At 42.4% G+C, this 20,253-nt stretch overlaps 1 long non-coding RNA gene across 1 annotated transcript in view; it reads right to left on the reverse strand.

Annotated features, from left to right (window-relative positions):
• LOC139999553 (uncharacterized) overlaps window positions 1–19,759 on the reverse strand; it is a 36,621-nt gene extending 16,862 nt beyond the window's left edge. Inside the window, exon 1 of the long non-coding RNA XR_011805015.1 lies at window positions 18,919–19,759. This is a non-coding gene — a long non-coding RNA (uncharacterized lncRNA). The remainder of the gene's footprint in view (window positions 1–18,918) is intronic.
• Between the last annotated feature and the right edge of the window lie 494 nt (window positions 19,760–20,253).

Raw genomic sequence — 20,253 nt, forward strand, 5'->3', positions numbered from 1 at the left:
ACTGCCTTGAGCCACTTCACTCAGTCAGCTTTTGTGCTGATTTTACCTGAGTTTTGAGATTTCAAGATGCAATCTGTGAGGGAGAGAATCAAAAACAAGGAGGGAGAAAAGGTAGAGATTTTGCCAAAGTCAACACTCAAGCAGCAGTTCCCTAGACCTCCCCACTGCTTAATGAAGTGAGAAGGTGAACTTGAGGCGTAGGAGGTAGCCTCTTCCTCCTGCTGTTTTGGAGGTGAAAGTGAAGAACAATGTGTTAAGTGCAACCAGCTCATTTCTACCTCTTATCTTTTTGAATAGGCATTTACTTCCATGTGAATAGTTGCATTTGAAAAGTTCTTTTAAAGTTCTTTTTTTTTTTTCTCTCTCTTTTTCTTTCTTTTTTTTTTTTTGTAGCTCAGAAGTCGTGTATTTTTTAACAAACCCTCCTGTAATGAAGAATCACAGGGTGACACGTACATCTGTCAGCCAGCGAACTCACCCGTTAAAGGCTGTGAGGCATGAAGCTTTGCCTGTTCATGCCTAAGGTGTGCATTTATAGGCTGATAGACACAGAGTGTGGTATGTGCTATTGCTTATTCAGGGCAGTCTGAAAAGGTGCTGTCTTGATTTCTCTTTGGCAGCAGGGTAACTGCTGAGAGGGGGGCAGGAGGATCAGAAAGGATAAGTGTCGTCTAGAGTGAAGCATTCTCAGACAGCCCCATGACTTCATATGAACTTGTCACACACCGAGTCATTCTTTTGGACAGAAATACAGCAAAGGCAAAGTTGTGGTCTAAGCTTTAGACACTACTCAAACACACACAAATAGATATATGAACTTAATTCTCTACCGAGTTAAATGAATGCAAGAAGACAAAACACACACTCAAATTGTAAAACCCAATGATTGAGATCAATTAGTGCAGGAACTCGAAGGATCTCAGACCAGCTTATCATTCTTCTCAACATGCACGAGTTCGAAGATGAATAATAATGAAGAACTTGCTTTTAATATAGAAGAGTCTCATATTCCATGTGACTTTAAGTGCTACTACAGTACTTCATGGGTGCTGTCCTTCAGTAATATACTGGATGTTGACTGCCTGACACTCTACCCTTTCTTCATTAAGCATCTCTTATTTCCTTCACTTAGTTGTAAAAATGCTTCCCAGCAAAGGCTCTTTCCATACGAGAGGTCTGTGGACACCTTCCAGACACTAATCTGGGAAGTTGCTCTACAAGGGTTTTCCCCAGGATTTCATAAGTAGCTGTGCTTCTGCAGTGGTTTGAGGGACCCAGGATGATCTCTTCATTGGTGGACAAGACCTTTATCGAAACAGGACAGCTGCCATGGACAGATCTTCTACCTGATGCTGAGGAGACCCCAGAGGAGGAGACAGTCCCACTGTGAGAAGATAAGGCACAGAAGGTCATGGAAAGGTAGCAACCAGGTGGCTGAAGTTGCTGTTTACTCTTTGTGAGAGCTGTAAAGAAATGGGGTAGTGCCTCTTGGCATGGAATGAATAAGGAAGCTGAAAAATGTGACTTTGGAGTGGAGGGGAGAGCTCACAACAATGACAATGTAAAAACAAAACCACTAAAATGTATCTGTGAAATTTGGTTCTGCTTTTCATGAAACTGGAGAGAGCTGATCTTACAAAAACAAGCGCTTGTTGAGGTTGCTGTTGTATGGAACTAGCGTGTGATGTTTTTCTAGCAGCCTCTCTTCACTGTCATCAGAGTGCAATTTCTCTAGAGTCGCTGTGGGATGCAACAGATTTCTTGGAAAAGAAGGCTGTGTTGACACCCACAGGCTAGTAATGTTTTCACAAGAAGGAACATGACTTTACATTTGACTCTCTTGAAAAGAGATTAGCAACACTGTGATTTATAAGAATTGCCAGGGTTTGAGGTTGTGTGTTTTTTGTTTTTTGTTTTTTTTTTTTTTTTTTTCTTTTTTCCTCTCTCTCCAAATCTAAGCTCCAGCAGGTAGGTGTTAAGTGAGTGAAGCATTTCTGGCAAGATTTATGTGCCCATACAGTAGATGGGAGTGAAATCTGACAGTCTAAAGGAGGAGGAGCAACTGACAAATAGAGGGGGTGGAAAAGGCAGATTGGCTTGGAATTTTTCTTTCCTATTCCTTAGCAGTCAAAACCCTTTGAGACTCTTCTCTTGGGTTGAAATTTTCATTTGCACAGACATTTCTCTTCCTTGTCCTTTTGTTCTAGCAGTAAACATGGGAACACAGCATACATGTGGAAAGCAGCCATAGCCAAGACTCCCTGAAAGAATGCATTTTCTAGAAATAGATGACAAGCCATTCCCCTAGAAATGAGATCCGTTCAATGATGAAGTTATCTTAGAAGAAAGAAGCCCTTTCTCACTGGGGAGTCTCAACGTTAAATAAATGGTACTGGAAGAAATTGTAAACTACAAAAGTGTAGTATACTGGAAGAAAGTGTATACTACTCCACGTATACTACAGTATAGGCAATCAAAGCCTTTACTCTCCAGATAGGTATAAACCATCCTGCTTGGTGTTTTTGATCAAATGGGTTCTTGTAGGGATTCTGGACAGCAGATTGCTTGCCCTTGTAGGACCATGGTAGTAAGCAGTGCAAGAACTTCTTGAACATTAAATAGGAGGCAACCTATAGTCTCATAAGATGCCCAGAAAAAGGTAAGGAACACTTGATGAATAACATATTATAAAACCAAAATGAATAGAAATAATTCCATTAGTCTCATGAATCCTAATGACCAATAATAGAGGAATAAAAAATAGAGATAAAGTTAGGCTGATAATGGCATTCCACTTACTGTACTAAGTCACATTTTCAAAGAGACAGAAATATAGAAGCAGGGTAAAATGCTGAATACATATTTAAATATTAGAATTTGATCTTAAGTAAGGATCTCAAGACCCTTCAGAAATACATTAATTCTGAGCCATGGATGGAAAATAAAGAAAAAAAGAGCCACACTTGTCAATTGAATCTTACTTCTTTAGTCCATGGAAAAAAAAAAAACCACACACACACATAAACAGATGGGTAATGATACAGGTTTTATCTGTAGCAAAATCTCAATGTGTGATTGTATCTAAGTTCTATCAAATTTGGAGGGCCCTTCAGCTGTGGAAACCCATTGCCTCCCTCATAGAAATGTAATAATTATGAGGCATTTCAGAGAAAACATTTTGACTGAAGTGGTGTATTTTTTGTTGGAGGTGCATCACCAAGAAATTTCCCTCCAGTCCCAAGGCAAATACAGGAAATTTGTTAAAACCAGTGTCTTTGTAAGGTGGAGGGAGTGACCTGTGGCTTTGTACAGTAGCATTGGTAAATATAATTAGTAAAACTGATCCAGAATCTTTGTTAATTCTCCTAAGCTGTGATTACTTTCAAGGTTTTAAAACATCCTGCTCTTCAGTGGGAAGAACATGACATGTTTTGAAGTTTCTCAGGAAAAGTAAACTTGTTCTAGTGAACTTGATCCAGTGAAAGATAGCCCTGCCTATGGCAGGGTGATGAAGGTCCCTTCCAACCCAAACTGATGACTCCATGATTTTATGAAAATGAGAAAAAGACAGTGAATTTTCAGAATTACTGGTTGCCTAGGGGTTAAGCTCTGAAGTGAAGCAGAGAAGTTTCTAGGATCAAGCCCTTGTACCACAGACTGTTTACTTAATAAAATAACATCAATGGGAGGCCACAAACTTGCTTTGTCTTAAGAGATCATGATTGTTATGGCAGTGTGTAGGTTAGGAAAACTAAATTTGGGTCCCTGTTTTGCCAAAAAGTCTACTACTCCTATGTCAGTGACCTGAATGCTAATGCCTTGGCTAAGCTGAGCTGTTCTCTTTCTTTGTTTGCAACAAGAAATTCCACTCTGGATGCAAACAATTTTTCTGATGAAAGCCTAAGCAAAATTGGTGTGTTTCTAAAAAAGATTTATGTTTTGACAAATCAACATCTTCCAATAAAAAATGTGTATCACTGGAAAATTCCCAGCTAGCTCTACTGATGAGTAAAGTTTTGCTTTACAGATGGAGTTAATAATAGTTTATAAGCTAAAGTGAAAAGGATTTTGGGTGAGCTTCCTAAAGAGGAAGTGAGTCAGTGTCTCGGCAGGAAAGTGTTCCAGATAGGCAGGGTTGGAAAAGTTACAAAACAACCCCCAACTGTGTGGAGTCACAGGGAGTGGACAAGGGATTATTGTGTCCCAGGTTGCAGAAAGATGGAAATTAGTAGGGGGTCTTGAATACCTCTCAGCCCATGTGTCTCAAGGTATGGTCTCCCATCTCGCAAGCTGAGAGCAGCTCAACTGAGTCATCCCAGGGAAGGCGTAATAGCCAAGGAAGAAGCAGGTGTTGCAGATGGGTGGGTGATTCAGTGGATGGTGTTATTCCTACTGAGTCAATGCTGAAACAGTTTGTAAGCAGGAAGTTGGGGACACTGTGTGGCTAGAAGATCTGCTTTCTAAATCCAGTGACATTCAAGGAGTCTGAGGCTCCTCAGTACTCTTTCCACAGGGTTAGTTGCCTTTAATTTTTCTTTGGACACAATATTTTCAAAAGCAAAAGCCAGAGAGGTGTTTCTAAGGTGACTTTCAGTGAGATTTTCAATCCTGAGAGTCCAGGTCATTTTTGATCATGGACTGGTGTAGTGGTTTTACTGAGCTGGGCAGCTGAACTCCACTACAACCTCTCTCTCACTCCCCCTCCTCAAAGGAAAAGGAGGCGGAAATATGATGAAAAGAGCTCAAGGGCTAAGATATGGACAGGAAGATAGCAATTATCATCATGGGCAAAACAGACCCACTATAGGGAGATTAATAAAATTTATTGCCTATCACTAGCAGACTAGAGCCATGAGAAACTAAAACAAATTTAAAAACACCTTCCCTCCACGTACCCTCTTCTATGTCCTCCCCCCGAGTGGCACAGGGGATTGGAGAGTGGGGTCTGTGGTCAGTCTCTAGCATTTTGTCTCCGCCACTCCCTCAGTGTCCCTCCCTGCCCCTGCTCCATGTGGGGTCCCTCCCACGGGATGCTGTCCTTCCCCTGCGGGGGCTGCTCACAGGCAGCAGCTCTCCAAGCACTGCTCCCACACGGCTCCGTCCCACGGGGTCCATCCCCCAGGAGCAAACTGCTCCAGCACGGGTCCCCCACGGGTGGGCGGCAGCTCCCCCCAGACCGCCTGCTCCTGCGGGGGCTCTCAATGGGCTGCAGCGTGGAGATCTGCTCCATGTGGGACCCATGGGCTGCAGGGGGACAGCCTGCTCCACCAGGGGCCTCTCCCTGCACAGGCCACAGGGGAACTGCTGCTGCCTGCCTGGAGCACCTCCTGCCCTCCTGCTGCGCTCACCTTAGGCTGCAGGGCTGGGTCTCAGTCCTTCCTCTCCAGTTGCTGTTGCGCAGAAGTCTTTTTCCTTTTCTTAACTCTGCTCTCCCAGAGGCCCACCCAGCGTCGCTCCCTGGCTCGGCTCTGGCCAGCAGCAGGTCCCTTTTGGAGCCAGCTGGAGCTGGCTCTGGTCTGACATGGGGCAGCTGCTGGGCCCTGCTCATAGAGGCCACCCCTGCAGTTACCTGCTGCTAAAACCTTGCCAAGTAAACTCAATACAACTAGTATTTCTACATTATGAAGACATTTTTGAAAAACAGAAATACTGTATTCTTGACTGACTTCAAAGCCCTTCTACTGGTTCATAGAAACTCTTGGTCCAACGAATGGGTTGGACCATCACATGAAAGTTCTTTCTAGTGGGAGCAACATATGTTTTGCTTTCTTCAGGGCACTAGGAATGGTGCTGGCATTCCACAGGTATACTTAATGAAACTGAAGTTCTCTATGTCCATCTTGTTCTTTGTGGTACCAATGCTGTCCTATAGAAGAAATGTGGAACTGCTACTTCTCTTCTGACTTACTTAATTCATCACAAAAATAGGAGCAAATTTTACAGAACATGTACTGTAATATTCACCAATTATACAATTACAAGAACCATATTACTTCCCTTCTGCTGTTCCAAAGCTCTCTTGTAATTTAACTCTTCTGAGCAGGAATGATGTTCCTCTCTCGTTGTTTCTCTGTGTATGTATAGACACACATACACCGATGTATACACAAAAATGTAGACGTTGTACAGCACTGAGGAGGAGGTTTTGACCTTAGACACTGTTGTTGTTTTCCCTGTGCTTTTCACATTTGGGTGTATCTTTCTTCTTGATGGAAGTATTAAGGGTTCAGAAGGTGGGTTATTTTTCCTTCCACACTTCAGCACTCAAAGCCTCTTCCTTTTCCTTTCATTCCATTACTTTCTCACTTGGTCCTTTCAATTTCACAGCATCTTTCCCTCCAGTGAAAAAGAGGAAGAATGACAACAACATCTATGAACCTTGTGAAAGGAGCCACAAAATTTTGTCCACATGATGCCTGGGAGCATGGAAGATAGTTCTGCATTTCTCTGCAACATGAGTAAATGGTCCTAAGATTTAGGCTGGCAGAGGTGGCCTTCCTACTTCTCGTGCATGGAGCACTTTCTGGGAAGAACACACTTTCTGAACCCTCATGTGAATGGGTAACCAGCAATCCCCTCCAGATTCAGGAAAATTAACTTGGTGTCTTTTCCTAACCCATGTTTGATATTTGCACTTACTGGTTTCCACACATTTTATGGAGCATTGCTCTTGGGTTTTATCTGCTAATGCTCTCATCCATTTTTCCTCTGCCTCCTCGTCTTCTTCACTGAGGGTCTGTGTACTCACACTACCTCTGTGGACTAAGATTCAGAGAACAGATTGTAGATGGGCTTCATTTCTGAAGTGTTGTAATGACATACACATATTGTTTTATTTCTAAATAGCTATTTTTACTATTAAAGTAATCGTTTATTTATTTATTTACCAAGAACAAAATAATCCAAACCATTATCTGGGGAAATTTTTCATTTCAAGATAAGAGGGGAAATTTTGATGTTCCATTTAAAAATTACATAGTTTTTAACAACCACTCTGTTGCCAAAGTTAGAATGCTATATTCTACACTTTTTGAACACTGACCACAATCAATTTGCCTTACCACCTTTCTGCTTTGTCTTTGTGCAGGTAATTTTTTTCAGTGTCACAGAGAAAGTTTGTGCCAGAGCCTGAAAAGGAACTGGTTCCTGTTGAATACTGGGCTGGTACTTTAGACACAGCACCATCCTTTTGCTAAATCACAAAAACCAGCCACATCTAAGGCCAGCTGAGTCTCCACAGGGGAAAGACGTGTCATAACAGCAGCTAGAAAAGAGAGGCCATCAGGATCCAGAGTCTTCCTGCTATGGCCTCTATCTCTTGCTTCATCATTTTTATTACAGTCTTTTTAAAATAAGTATAGACTGTATTTTGCTTTCTAGAGAGGAGATGAAACAACATCCACCATGCTCAATATCAGTTAAGTTCAGTTACATTTTCCTCATCCCTTTAATGGAACAGATATTGTGATGCAGGCTGAACCTCAGATAGGATGCTGTTTCCTTTCCTCCTTGAATCCTTTCCAAACAAAGTCAGAGTTGAGTGACATGGCTTGAATTCATCTCAGTTATTATTCAGAGAATAAAATGAAGAGTAACAGCATGTATCAATTAATTTTTTCTCATCCACATCCCAGCACTGTCTTTCCACAGTGAAAGTATCAAATACAGTCTCTGCTTTCACAAAGCTGCTCTATCGTGAAAGTATTTAACAACTGCTTCCTATTGAGTTTAGTCCCAATTTCTCTACTGAATACCTTTACCAGTCAGGCATGGCCAGTGGACCTGACTGAGAATTAGACAGGAAAGTAAATTCTAATGAACTCTTAAATCATTATTTTTAATACCTGTACAAAGCTCCTGGACCATTTCATTTTACTTATATCAATATTTGTATTGTTCTTTTTAATACAGGTCATGAAGGAAAAGATTTCAGAAAATGAAACAGAAGTGTTTACTATCAGTTTTTACTACATATAAGTCAGCTAGACTTGACAACTGCTTTTTGATGTCTTGGCCTAAGAGCACCTTGAGGAAACAATCCTGGACAGCAGGAAAAAAGGAAATAAGGTGCTGATCAAAAAAAGTACAGAACAAAGTTGATCATTACAGTAATTTTTACTTTGAATCACAGTGAAACAAACAGCATGCAAAAGTCCTATAAACACTCAGACTCCGTAGGGGGAAAAAAAAAGAAAAGAAAAAAAAAAAAACAAGTTCACAGAGCAGGGAAGAACTTTAGGTTTTGGATCTGTAATGTCAAGCACAGTGGGGCCCTGACCCTGAACTGTAGTTCCTTAATGCCGTGACAATGTACGTAGAAAACCCTATCTCCTAAGCAGGTAACTTTGTCAGGTCTGGTGAGAAAGAAATGTCCTCAAGAGCAGGTTCTCCCCCTTCTTCCCACCCCTAAAGCTTTTACCTGGATTCCTCGTGGAGGTTCAAGAAGAGATGCACAACTCCCAGTCCCTAAAGCAGCTCCTTATGGGTAGCAGAGGAATGTTCTGCTACACATTTCCAGAGAAGTTTGGCCCTTGGGATAGCCTCAGCAATAGACACCTGTATTTCAGATACCCAGACTGAGACAGACCAAAAGACATTTGCTGGAGCACGGTGTGTGCTCTGGCACTGTCTTCAAGGTGAACATGACCAACCAGGGAGAGTTCAAGGAGGATGCACAAAAAACCTTGGACATGTGGGAAAATAAGCTTCACAAAAACAGAGCTGAAGCTCCATTTATTTAGCTTACTGATGGAGTCCACAGATGGCTTGATCATAGTTTATTAGCTCTTAAGTAAAGAGAAGGTATTTGATATTGAAAGGTGATGTAAGTAAGGCTGATTTTTTATTTTTTTTTATTTTTTTTTTCTGAAGAAATATTTTTAATTTAAACAGAAGCTACTTGGATCAGGAGAGCTCATTCACACAAGAGGGAACAGTAATTCCCTTAGGGGCATTAGGGGATTTAGTGGATGAAATACTGCAGATGTTTTGCAGGAGGCCGGAGTAGATGATCACAGTGGTAACTCCTGGCCTTGCAACTTGACTGTTTCATAAAACTTCTGTGTGGAGGGATCATAACAGAACGTAGCACAAGATTTCAGAGATGCTTTATAAAATCCTACCTCAGCACTCACTGGATGTGTCTGGAACAAATACTAGGCTGCCCCCTCACCCCCTGTGCCCCCCATTCAAATTTGGATAAAGAATGTTAAACTGAGCATAAAGCTAAATGACAACCTGGCAGAGAAGTGGAGGGGTGGCTAGAGCTATGTCACGGGTATTTAAGATCTTTATAAGTGATTGTGAACAAAAGATAACACACTGCGCCACCTCGGAGAGAAGGCAAATATCATTGCTGAATAACATGTCATCTGACGGCAGAAAATAACCCTCGTGTACTACTTCCAAAGGTTATTTCAAAGCTTGCAGTCGGCATGTTATCGGGACCTTGGATTTCAATGTTTGTGTTAAGCAATGTTGTTAGAGAACTATTTTTAAGGTGGTTTTTAATCCAGGATTTGAAAATCTTTATAGGATATAGGTAGGAGGGGGACAGCAATAGGGATTCAAGCTTTTTTTTCCCCATTCCATGCCTTAAAAATTGCTAAAAAGGATTGTTGTACCAGGGGGCAGCCAGCCAATACAAAGGTGTGCTCGAATCAAAGCAGGAGCTGTAGCTAATGCGTGTTCCTGTGTTTTCTCCATGTCGGTGCAACTTTTGGTAACAACTTGTACACGGAGCAGCACGACGCTTTCACAGTGCCCCCTAGTCGAAAGCAGCTCAGAAGGACAGACCTGTCCGCAGAGCAATGCTGACTCCCTGCCCTGCCTCCTGGCTACCTGCCAAGTGTGTTGTTGATGCTTCTCACCCTCCAGAGATGACTGTAACACACCTGCACTGAAATACGTAACTGTAAGCAAGCTGTTCCAGAGGGGTTGCTAGTAGGCTCTCCATGGTCATGTAGCTGACTACTGCTACTGTTGCCGGGCCCGTAATCCATCGAAAAATGAAAACCTGTGCATTAAGATATAACGTCTTAAATGAAGTCTCAGAATACGGCACTAATTATTTTCCATTACTGCTATAATTACAAATTTTCCGCCTAGTAGGAAATATGAAAGTCTTTTTTGTTTGAAATGTAAACAATTTCAAATGGCAAAATTCCCTTCGGTTTCCAGCCAGCTCACTTGGGCAGCAGCGCTGGCCCAGGAAAGGACGTTACCTTGCAAAGTGAGCCCAACCTTATGTTACTCTCTCTCCCAGTGGCGTTTTCTTATTTAGACCTCAGGATTTTTGCAAATGAAGGAGAGGCAGGTGTGTGCTGCAATGTCCCAGCTACCCAGCTCTGTGTTCCTAAGTCCATGTGTTGTCCAGTGGCTGCACGTAGTATTTCCCACATCCCGGAAGAGACATCTTGCCAGTTTGTTTCCAGGAGGATGCTGGTTTGACGCTGATATTCAGAGACAAATATTTATTTGGGGCTGTCCTGTTTATTTATCCTGTGTTGTTTTTCTTCCTGGACCAGTGGGAACAAACAACAAGTTCATTTCCATGTTGGGAAATGAAGGTTGGACTTTTCAATAAGCTCTCTGCCCAAAAGAAGGTTGGGGTCCTGGTTTCCACCTGGGGCCACACTCATTTTTTTGCCTTATGACTGCTTTCTGCTTACTTTCACTGTGATCTTCAGTAGCTCTGCAACCAAGCAGCATTCCAATGTCTTGGTCTGCGACTCTTCTCCAAGGGAATCCCAATGGGCACATCTCAAGATGTGGTCAGTGGCTTGGGGAATGGTTTTGATTGTTTTAGCCATCATTAAATGGGAGGGATGCTAGGAGGGTACAAACAAAGAAAGCTGTTTCCTTATTTATGTTGAATGCAGGATGCTTAGTCCACCATCAGCTTTAACCAAGTCTGATTGATAGCCGCTGATTTATAGCCGCTGTTACCAGCATCTCTTATGAGGATGAGCAATGTTTACATATTGCCTAACCTTTGCCTAAATTCTGTGTACTTTTTAGTTATAAAGACCATTGGTCAAAATGCAAGGAGGAATGTACTATTACCATAAAACAGCAGAACTTTGCTTCATGCTAGGCAGCTGCGATGCTCATCAGTTTAGAGAGAGCACATATGTATATACAGCAAAGAAAAGCATAACTTTTTTTTTTTTTAATATAAAGCCTATATTATTAAAGAATCGAATAGAAAAAAAGTCCAGCAAAATAACAGTTGCCATGTAAATAGTGTTGAGAGAAGAAAAAAAAAAAAAATGCTGTCTTGACCTTGAAAAAAGCATGACGCTTACATAGCACATTTTGGAGAAGTTCTGTGAAATTTCCAGGTGGTTTTAGTTGTAACAGGACACCTGGTTGTTAAGCTGTATGTCTGGAAGGTGCTTGCAAGGTAGAAAGATCACAGATTATGGCTTTGGCTACTGTTCAGCATAGGAAATCAGGGAGAGCACGAATTTACTGGGTGAGGGAGTGTTGTCAAAGCTATCCCAAGCACTGGTTGCAACACTGCTGGGAGAACCAGGGCTGGGAGAGCACTTCTGTGGCTGCTGCACTTTGCTACGGCAGTGGTAGCTGGATGAGAGCAGGTGTGACTGTGCTTTGCCTACCCAGAGCACATCAGCACACCACAGTGGGAAAGGGCACTGGAAGAAGGAGGGTGTGTGGGGGTGCTTGGGGTGTTACAAACACTCAAAGGATTTTTGGATTTAAGGGCTGCAGTGCCTCAGTGCTTCAGGGAGTGGATTTGGCTATAGACAGAAAGTAGCAAAAGAAGAGCCAAGACCCAGACAGGGAGAAAGTGCAAAGCAGAATTTCTCAAAAACACAGTTTTACCCCGCCTTTGTTAAAAATTCAAACAAATACCCACCAGCTGAAAAAGTATATTGAATAATTGGACTTCAGATACTGTGCCAATAAAACACACATGGGCCGTGGTGATAAAAGGTTTTCTCCCAGTGGAACAAATCACTTATCAGGCTATGATACAAAGTAAGGAAACATTTCAGTACAAGTGAACTTTAGCTTCACAATAGCTGCAATAAGGGAACGCTGATTTTCGGCTGCCTTATTTGGAGGAGAACTATCCAGACCTACCCACAGCCTTTACTTATCTGCTATTGTGTAATTTTTAATGTCATATTTGCTTGTACGTGCCCCATAATGACCATTTTCCACTAGAGACATGTACAACTACTATTTTGTAGCCTCACACATTTCCTTCAAAATTTCTTCTCCCCCTTTTCTCAGCCATTTTGCCTCTCACTTTCTTTTCATATCTTGGCCGTTTCCTCCCTTTATTCGTTTTCTTATTATTTCTTCCCTTTCTTTTGTCTCTTTCTTTCCTTTCTCATCTTTCATATTCAGAGCCTGACACAAAGCCCGTACACTGTCATTTGCTCTTTTAGACCCTTTTTGCTCTTTGATACATTTTCATCAAACGCTTGAGAAGAAAGAGAAAAATTTGGAAAAGCTTTTTCTTTTGTCTTGGGATATTAATTCTTCTTCATGTCCCTTCACTATCCAAGGAGGCTAGCAGCTTGCCCAGGAGAGGTTATTAGAGCTGCATCCATACTGTGGTTTGGGATGCCAGGGACTGGAACAAGACAGAGTCGTGTGATGTAGTGGCCCACAGTGGCACCTAATATGACAAGAAATTTGAGATTCCCCTGAGAATCACTGTTAAGTTGATTGCAAAAGCATTAAAATCAAACTTGAACTTAACAGGGAGGGAGAGAGAAGTGCTGAGAAGTGCTGCATCAGTGTCCTGTGCCACCATCCTGTGCCAAGCTGTGACCCAGGACTCAGTGCCCTGACTGTGGCTGGTGCAGAGGTCTCTGAGAAGCCTCTGCCTGGTGAGCCCAGGGGACAGGCAGGGTGGCCAGGTTGCTGCAGGTGCCAGCTGACCTGCTTTATCTTCTCTTCTCCTTTCTCTCTCAATGTGAGGTTGAGACATTTGTTCCCAGTGCATTACTCCGAGGATTGTTTCTAGCAGCTGTTTCTGCCTATTGCTGATGACACCATTGTTTTATTTTTCCTGGATAGATAGTCTTGAAAGACCAATATTTAATTCTCATGAATGTGAACAATCTAGTCAGTTTGTTTGAAAAACAAAACGGCCCTCCAAGCACAGCAGGTGATACCACACTGGCATTATTTAGAGCCACTCCTCACTTCTAATCTGGTTTTGCTTGTTTGTTTTCACAAATACTGGAGAAATGAAGGGAATCTCCAAATTCCACCTGAGGAGGACATATTTCTCATGTTCAACATATGTTTGGATGACATCCATGACTTAACAGGAGGTAAAGTGATCCCAAATGCATGACCCCACACTTGTATGAGAGAGGCTAGCCTACATAGCCTAAGCTAAGACTGTTTCACTTTTCTTTCCTCTCCTTAGCCAAGAAAAGGGGTAATAAAATGCTAGACTACTCCCCCCGAATGGAGGCAGCAAGTAGTGCCACGTATGACCTTTTGTTCCTTTGACATGCTATCTTATAAGCTGGTAGCTTTAAGAAATGCAAGGCAGAAAATTTTAATCTCCTGGAACATGATGTAAAGCCATTTAATTATTTTTAAGACATTCTTTGAGAATGACTGGATTGCTGCTTAAGGTGGGGCATGTGCGTGTGAGTAAAGGTTTGCACTTAACCAAAAAAGGCCTCCCGGGTGTCCCAGAGCTGTTAAAGCAGGCTGTTTCCTGGGCTGGCCTGTAAACTCTGGGCACTTGGAGATCCTGGATGCTCTCCAGACATGCTGCCAACTTGCAGGCAAGCACGAGTAATTCTCAGGCTCGCCCACTCCTAGCCACTAGCCAAATTTTCTATTGCCCTGACAGCACAGTGCTTTCCTCTGGTTATTCTCCCCTCAAACACCCAAAGCTCAGCTACAGCTGACCATAGGAAAAGATGCAGACTCCTGAGAGTTAAGGATGGGTGAGAGTTGGATGTTTTTGGTCTAGAGGAAAGGCAATGGGTTTGAAAAATTGTACTTTCTCAGAATGGAACAAAGACACTCCATTTTTCTTCCAAATTTTCTGAGCCCAAAATAAATTCCCCCAAACCACCTGTAAAAAAAACAGCATTCACTGAAGTGCTTTCAGTGTTTCATTTTGTTAAAAATGCAATACCTCTTTCTTACTCCACCTTGAAAACATGATTTTTTTAACATATTATTTAAGTACGAGTCCACTGTAGTAAAAAGTCTTTCAAAATGAAAAACTGAAGCATTTGCTTCCAGAAAATTCAGATGAGACTTTCTTGGAAGAATTCCTCTAAAAGTTTGTTTTTCAAAATTGTCTATCTTTGATGAAACCCTTTGTTTTTTACAAACTGTCATTTTTTTTATTTTTATTTCTTTATTTATGGTGGGAAATACGTTGCCATGGAAGATTTCCATGCAGCTCTGTAGTGGGCAGGCCCATGAAAAGACCATGTCTGGGGCTTTGGGCAGCCAGATCTAGTGGGAGGTGTCCATGCCAATGCCGGGAGGGGAGGAACCAGATGATCTTTAAGGTCTCTTCCAGCCTAAAGCATTCTATGATTGTATGATTTACCTGTCAGTTGTGGAAAAGAGAAGTGTTTGGACCAAAAACTGAAACGAGGGTCTCCTTGGCCTTCTCCTCTCACCACAATGTCCCTACTTCTGCGCCCCATCTCTGAGCTCAAGCCTGTCCTAGAACTCCCCAAAAATGGGCTGAAATAAGCTGAAATGCTATCCTAATTGAGTGTATGGACATCCACAGGAGTACAGTAAGATCTAATTCTGCTGTACAGTGGCTATGAGATTCAGTGCTCTTCTCGCTTGTTATTGTATTTTGCTCTAAGAGTGTTCTCTCCAAGGACGGGATCCAAAGATTACTGAAGCCAACAGAGAAAATCCCTCAGGCTGAATTTTCCTGGAATTTAGAAAATCCTGGCATTTATTGTTTTTAATTTCAAAGGAGGAAAAAATGCTAGCTTATTTATCCTTTTCTCCTTACCAATGCCAGTTGTGGAGCTACTGGCTTTTGAACTGAGCTCTGAACTTAAATTGCAGTACAATTTAAGTTGTAGAGCTATAAGTGGAGCTAAAAGAAAGCAGTTCTTATTCTGGTAATACAGATATTCAGTTGTCTCTCAAAGTCTCAGCAAGGATAATATTCCTGACCTGCACATCTTTTAAAACCAACTCCTCTGCTCTGCTTTTCACCACCTCCTCCAATGGCTACTAAGCTTCATTGCTTTCGTTCTTACACAAAAGCTGACCTAAAAGAGAAACTAAGCAGGCTTGAGGGAATGGAGATGTTTCCCCTCCTGAGTGGGGCAGAAGAGCGCATGGGGCTGCTTTGTTAGGGAGAAATTTACAGTTTTCCACCCATTCCCAGCCAATGGACTGTGTTCACATTTCAGCTGACCTGACAAGGCTACATGGCTCTCAGAGAGTTTCTGTGGCAATGGATGAAAATATTTGTATCTGGATTTGTCTTCTGCTGTATTTGTCAACACCAGTAAAGGTCAATATTTTTCCTTCGTGAGGGAAAGATGTTGTCTAGCTTTACAGCAGCATGAAAGCTGAGAGGAGAAAAGCAAGCAGAAGTTTTGGCAAGGGGTAAGTCCTTCAGGATCCAGGAACCATTAACCTCTTAAAATGAGATTGTTTCTTTTTCTGTCCTCAGGACACTTCAGTCATTCCCATAAGTGCAGATCCTTCCAAGCAATGTGGAGGAAGCTGAGCCTTGTTGTCAAAGAGTTAGCAAAACTCCCCAAAACTTCCTGTTCATCTCTTCAAACAAATATTGCAGAGGCAAAGCAATAGCCTCATTAAGACAAGGGAAAGAAAAGAGGTGAAGTACAATAATTCTCCTCTTCCTAACCCCAGCATTTCATTTCTGGCTTTTAGACTCCTCTATATGTCTAAACACAGCAACAGAGCACAGAAAGAGAGTTTCTAAATCTGGGACAATCTCAAGCCTTGTATTTAATAAAGTCTCAAGGAAATATAATGTCTATTCTGCATATCTTCAAAATAAATCAACAACCAAAGCATGATGCCTATCCTAGTGTTGTTAGAATGAGAAGCTAGATTCATAAAATATTACACCATGGAAATGTAGAGTAAGAGTGCATTAAATCAGAGTCGTGCCCAGCACATGGATATTTTTCTGTCAGTTCCCAGTCTCTACAACCTCTTTTTACAGTATTTTGTTCAAATGTAGCTCCTCTACATCTTTTGACTAGAAAATGAATACATCCAAGATACAGACTGCTTGGCAGCATGAAGCAGCAGACATTTAAAAACCTATTTATCATTTCAAGTAAGCCATTCCAGGCTACTTTTTCAGTGTATGATTGGAAGTAAATTTGAAAATGTAGAACACTAAAATAAGAGAAATATGGAGACAAGACTATCTGTAGGCTCTTGGTTTTGTTCAAGGAGATCAGGATACTTGACAAAAATAACAAGAATATTTACTAAGAGTAGTTTCAAACAAAAATTCTTGGTTTTCCTCAACTAATGGAGAAAAAAAGTTGTCAAATGGCATATTTTAGGGTTAAAAAAGCAATGGCTGTTACTCATGCCCAATATTACTTGTAAGTGAATACAGAAATAACTCGGCAATGGTTTGAATTGGCATTGGATTTTTAAATCTGGTGGTTCTGATTTTAATTTAACATATCCTGTGGTGCAGTGTGTGAAATATGTACTTAACCCAGATTGTTGTGAGATGAAAGCACACTTGTGTTTATTTTACATTATTTGCTGTAGTTTGTTGAAAGCCAACATTCCTGGGCAGTGAATGCAGTAGGGATGAATCATTTGAACTAGGTGAGGGGTTAGCAGCTGGAAGAAAATGAAAGTTAAATGACTGCATTAGATTTGAGTAAAATGGGTTAAAAATGTAACGCTAGAGAAACCAACATCTTCATTCTGAGATAAGGAATTATGGCACTTATTTCTGTTGGTTATCTACTGGTGTTTTCAGTGGCAGCCATGACTACAGCTAACTATCATCACACATTTTCTACCTTCATTGTCGAGGTGCTGAAGCACAGTTAAAGACAAATTACTACCGGGAGCTGTAGCAAATGCCTGGAGTGATAGTACAACACCAGGGAGTCGATCCTAATGATTTACTATTCATATCACCATAGTTCGTAGGAATCTTAATCACGAACCAGGACACCTCCATATTGAGTATTGAATGGCTAAGTAAAAAGGATGGGCCCTGTCCTGGAGAGCTCAGCACTGAAGCAGAGGCCAAGGAAGATGACAGAGTAGGCAAAGAGAAGGGAAAGTACGAGGAAATGATGGAATAGCAGTGTCTGGCAGATCAGAAATGAGCTCAGCACATGGGCAGTCCGCAGTAAAGATTTTCCAAGAGCATCCCAGAGGCTTGTAATGATGATTTTGACAGAAGACTAGGGAGCAGCCTTGCAAGTGTTAGTGGTGTGCCCGTCTCACACCTGAGGAGCTGTGGGAGGGAACGAGCAAAGGTCCTTGTTGGAAAATCTATCAAGTAAGCATGAAAGGCTCATGTTAAGGGCTAGCTGAAGGCAGGAAATTATATCTGGTTAGTGAACGGGGTGCACGGGGGGGCCTTGAGAGCAGAGGAAGGGAAGGGACTTATGCTGCAGGTGGCTGAGAAGGCAGCACTGGGGAAGGGAGCAGAGCCATGGTCACCTGAGAGCAAAGGATGCTCGTGGCAGTGCTTGGGCTGAGTACAACTTGGATGAGACAGTGTTTGCTGAGGCCAGGAAGGAAAGGAGGTGGGAGTAGCTGCAATTTGAAATGCCAGAAGTTTGTACAGAAATTTCAGCTGAAGGGAGATGAAAGGCCATATTATAAAGACAGTATCTGGGGGGGGCGGAGGGCACAGAAGCCAATGGACTACTAAGTGAGGATGATGGCTTCACGTATGCCTGGCCAGCAAGAGTCCAGTGTTTTCCTCAGGGCTGTGCAACTGCTTCATGAGATTTCACAAGCCGGTCTGCAGAGGTTTCTTGCTGGTCTGACTTTCTTCTGTCTCTCAGGTATAACTGAACACCAAGGGGGCTGAGGACACTTTGGGATGTCTCACATCATCCTCCAGTGTTTGGAAGACCAGCATTCCAAAACCAGAGGGTCTGAAAGCTGCTCATATCAGCAAATCATTTAGGCAGAGACTCTGTGGAGTACAAAAAGCTGGGGTAGAAGAAGCAGAATAGCAACAGAGGGTTTCCTTGGGCTGGCTAACAAGTGGATGGCACAGACACAAGGCTCATCATCACCTGATTCCCCCTGATTTCAATTTTCAGAGGCAGCATAGTTAGCCCTTCACCATCCAGTAGGTCTGATCCAGATGGCAGAGAGAGCAAAAAATTCACCCTGAGATGGACTGCAAAAAGACAGTGCCTCTCTGGGGAGTGTGAAGTGTAGGAGCAGTAAGGTGAGGATGGTCCTGTGATTTTGGGCCTTTGTATGTCTGTGTTGAGCGTACAGCTTCCACAGGTGACATTCATGCAATTTTTCATCCACCATAGGCTCTTGTCCTTCAAAGCGGGGATGCTTTGTGCGGACGATGCCCTCGCTAAGCCAGATGGAAGTGTGAACGCGCAGCACCTTCCCTGCTCGCTCTTTGCGGTATTCCTCTCAGCCTTCAAGCTGGGAGACGGCGAAACCCAGGCACTGAAAACCGACCCGCACCTCCACCGCTGCCGGGGCCGGCAGAGGTCGGGGCTGCACCGCGGAGCGGCGGCAGCCCGGGGGAGCGCGGAGCCGAGCAGCTCGGGCTGGAGCGGGTGCTTTCGGGCTCCATTCAGAATAAAAACCCTTCTTCTTCCCACCCCCCCCATTCTCCCCGCCATCCCGTTACATAAATTTAAACTTTTCCATTATCGAAGCTCTCAAGTATTCTGAGAGAGGTTACAAAATGTGTTTACTTACAAATTTGGAAGTAGCGACAAGACGCAATGCAGTGAATTTGTCATCTGCTCATGACTAGCAGATGGTCCTCCTTCGTTGCAAGCGAGCTGCGTGAGTCACGTCTTGCCTGGATGGTAGAGTGGATCCGAGAAGCTCCCTGGCACCAGGGTGGACGGTGTCGCCCGTCGCTACTCATGCCGCCTGCCCACACGGCGGATGGGCTCTCTTGCACGGGGAGGATTTCACGGGGCCTTTTGCAAAGGTTTCTCGTCCCTCTTTCTTCCTCGATAGATAAATTTGGGCAAAGCTCCTGTCTATAGAGACTGCTTCACGTGGCTCTTGCAATGCAAAGGGATCTTTAAATGGGAACACTTTACATTAACATTTTGCAGATGAGCTGAGAGAGATAACTGTGAGTTATGTATGCTTAAACAGACTCATTCGTTAGCAATGGGTGAAGCCAAAGTGGGAATGCAAAAGAGCCAGTTGAGACCCCTTTGCCTGAAATCAGCACTGCTGTAGATGATGCTGTGTTAGCTCAATTCCCTGCACCAAGGCACAGCATGCTGGAGGTTGCTCTAAACTACGCTGTTAGTCAGTAACCAAAAAAAAAAATAAAATAGCATAAAATAAAAATTAGGGCAACAATGACTGCATCAGTTCAGGGGTCTGTGTGCAACTTGCAAGATCTGAGTTGCTAGTCCTGGTAAACAAAAGAGGCTCTGTTTTATCGTAGGTGTGATGCTTTATAAGGACAAGGTTATCTAACACCCTCTCCTGCCTTCTCCCTCCAGTGCTTGAAATAATTATTTGACCATCTATAATCATGTTGATTTCTTTTGTTATTTTTTTTCCTCAGTTATGACACATTCCTTGCTTTGTCTTATTGTGTGCATTTGCACAGATGATTGGTTTTCCTCTGCTTTTTTTTTTTTTTTTTTTTTTTTTTTTTTTTTGTGGATTCTTCACAGGGAGCAAGTTTAAATAAATGATACAAAAATGAGATGCTAAAAGTGATGGGAAAAATTCAGGGAAGACACCCACCTGAAAATGTTTTGAAATGCTTTTTTTTTTTTTTTTTTTTTTTTGCAAGGTGGCTAGGTTTCAAGCTGACAAGCTCTCTTAAAATGAATTCGTTTCCAAAGCTGTCACTTATTTATATGGCATAATACTTGTTGGTCTTTGCTGGATGCAAGAGTTCTGCTCACTTATACCAGTGCCATGTAAGTTATGTGCTTCTGCCAGATGCTCATAGCTGAGTTGAGCTAGACTGCCTTTAGGTAGCAGAGTGCATGTAAATAATGTAAAGAAACAATTCTGTCACTTCTTGCTTTTTTCTTTTCTTCTGAAATGTTT

The sequence above is a fragment of the Anas platyrhynchos genome, chromosome 1, assembly GCF_047663525.1.
Source record: "Anas platyrhynchos isolate ZD024472 breed Pekin duck chromosome 1, IASCAAS_PekinDuck_T2T, whole genome shotgun sequence".
In the NCBI taxonomy this organism is placed as follows: Eukaryota; Metazoa; Chordata; class Aves; order Anseriformes; family Anatidae; genus Anas; species Anas platyrhynchos.